Source organism: Chrysemys picta, unplaced genomic scaffold, assembly GCF_011386835.1.
Source record: "Chrysemys picta bellii isolate R12L10 unplaced genomic scaffold, ASM1138683v2 scaf206, whole genome shotgun sequence".
Taxonomy (NCBI): Eukaryota; Metazoa; Chordata; order Testudines; family Emydidae; genus Chrysemys; species Chrysemys picta.
Genome location: NW_027052913.1, coordinates 32,501 through 35,000, shown reverse-complemented (window position 1 = coordinate 35,000; position 2,500 = coordinate 32,501). Strand labels below are relative to the sequence as shown.

The window sequence follows — 2,500 nt, the reverse complement described above, 5'->3', positions numbered from 1 at the left end:
TTACGTCCAGCCTCCGGAGGGTGCGCGTCCTCGGAGGCGATGCAGGCGCCGCAGAGAGGCAGCCTCCGAGGCAGGGAGCGGAGCACCGAGGCTGGGGAGAGGGGAGCAGGAGCCGGGGGCTGGGGCTGGGGGTGGGGGGCGTTCAGGACAACCGGTCAAGCCCCGGGAAGCAGCTGTCAAATGTTCCAAGTCCCCACTCGGCCACCAGGTCCACCCCAGTCTAGCAATGGGGTTGACCTGGCTGACGGCCGGTTAGTATCAAGGTAAACTCACCGTCGTCCACAGGAGGGCAGCTCTCAGGCCGGCCGGCTGCGGCTGACTCTGGGGCGGCGCCCGGTCCCGGCAGCGAGGGGCGGGGGGCGCGGAGCGAGACGGGGCTAACCGGGGGGGGGCGCCTCCTGCGACTTTGGGGGCCGCGGGTCGTCAGTGGCGTGCAGGCCGGGCCTCTCCCGGGGGATTCGGGGGGGCGGTCCTGCGGGCCGGGCGCAGGGGGCTCGAGCGAGCCCGGGCCGGTCCGCCCCGGGGCCGGGGTCTCCGCCTGCGGCTCAGGGGGGCGCGGGTCGTCGGGGGAGGAAGCCCGGGGGAGCCGCACACCGGCCCGCCAGGCCAGGCCTGGCCTGGATGGCCGCGGGGGGATTCGGGGCGGTCCCGCGGGCCGGGGGCCGGGCGCAGGGGAGGCGGGGGGGCCGAGCGAGTCCGTCCCGGGCCCGGGGCCTCCCCCTGCGGCTTTGGGGTCCGTGGGTCCCCGCTGGAGGAAGCCACTGGGAGCTGGACACCCGCCGTCCGTCCCGCCAGGCCAGGCCTGGCCTGGGTGGCCGCGGGGGGATTCGGGGCGGTCCCGCGGGCCGGGGGCCGGGCGCAGGGGAGGCGGGGGGGCCGAGCGAGTCGGGCCCGGGCCCGGGGCCTCCCCCTGCGGCTTTGGGGTCCGTGGGTCCCCGCTGGAGGAAGCCGCTGGGCGCTGGACACCCGCCGTCCGTCCCGCCTGGCCAGGCCTGGCCTGGGTGGCCGCGGGGGGATTCGGGGCGGTCCCGCGGGCCGGCGGCCGGGCGCAGGGGGTCCGAGCGAGTCCGTCCCGGGCCCGGGGCCTCCCCCTGCGGCTTTGGGGTCCGTGGGTCCCCGCTGGAGGAAGCCGCTGGGCGCTGGACACCCGCCGTCCGTCCCGCCTGGCCAGGCCTGGCCTGGGTGGCCGCGGGGGGGGATTCGGGGCGGACCTGCGGGCCGGCGGCCGGGAGGGTCCGGGCCAGTCCGCCCCATGCCCGGGGTCTCCCCCAGCGGCTTCGGTGGCCCCGGGGGGGGTCCTCCGCGGAGGAAGCCGGGTGGGTGGGGAGCCGGACCCCAGGCGCCCAGACCCGTGACCTGCGGCCGCGACCTCCGACTCGGCAGGAGCGACGAGGGGCTTTCCGGCCCGTCCCCCCCTCTCCTTCCCCCCCAGAAAAGGAGAGAGAGCTGACTCGGACCGGGAAAAGCTGCCTACGGCACCTGGGATTCCCAGGCGGTCACCCATCCAAGTACTAGCCAGGCCCGGGACGGTTTACCTTCCGAGATCGGACGGGATCGGGGGCGTTCGGTCCGGTATGGCCGTAGGCACCCGGCCCCGCGCCTCCTCGCCCGCTTTCCCCTGCCGACGCCCGGGCCTGCCGCACGGTGAGCCCCGGTCGGACTGCCCCCCCCCCCTGCGGCAGGGCCCCCGTCTCTCGCGGGCCCGGTCCTTTTTTCCTTTTCGAGCTCCGGGGCCCGGGCTGGCCGCCAGAGCCCCTCCGCCCGCCCTCCCCGGCGTCGGGGAAAATACTGTCCCGGACTTCCAGTGCGCCCGATCCTGTCAGCCGGGGGGTGGGGAGGGGCAGTCCCTCGCTGCGGCCGGGGAGGGTGAGCCCAGGGCGGCTTGCCTGCCGTGCGAGGCCCCTCTCGGCCACCAGGTCAACCCCGAGTCGAAAGGGCTGAAAAATTTTCAGAGTCCCCTCCCGGGCACCAGGTCAACCCGTGGAATCGGACGGGTTCACCTGCTGGCCGGTTCGCTTCCCGGGCACCAGGTCAACCCGTGGAATCGAAAGGGTTCACCTGCTGGCCGGTTTGCTTTCCGGCCACCAGGTCAACCCCTAGGGGTTTTAACGGGGGCACGCCCGGTGGCCTCTTTCCCGTCCGGTCACCAGGTCAACCCGGATCTCCCTCCTTCCCTGGGCGTCCCCTCCTCGGAGGCGTCAGGTTCCATTCCCCCCCCCCCCCCAGACTTCCAGGGGCCCGATCCAGTCGGCCGGGAGGCAGTCCCTCGCTGCGGCCGGGGAGGGTGAGCCCAGGGCGGCCTGGTCCATGTCTCTAGTGGGCCCGATCCTTTTTTTTTTTTTCGAGCTCCGGGGCCAGGCCCGCCCGGGCAGCCCTCCTCGGAGGCGTGGGGCGATTTCCCCCCGCCCCCAGACTTCCAGGGGCCCGATCCTGTCGGCCGGGAGGCAGTCCCTCGCTGCGGCCGGGGAGGGTCAGCCCAGGGCGGCTTGCCTGCCGTGCG

General features: G+C 75.1%; 1 non-coding gene across 1 annotated transcript; it reads right to left on the bottom strand.

Annotated features, from left to right (window-relative positions):
- Positions 1-1,467: 1,467 nt before the first annotated feature.
- LOC135978293 (5S ribosomal RNA) lies at positions 1,468-1,586 on the bottom strand. The gene has a single exon (XR_010595719.1). It is a non-coding gene; the product is annotated as a 5S ribosomal RNA (ribosomal RNA).
- Positions 1,587-2,500: the final 914 nt, after the last annotated feature.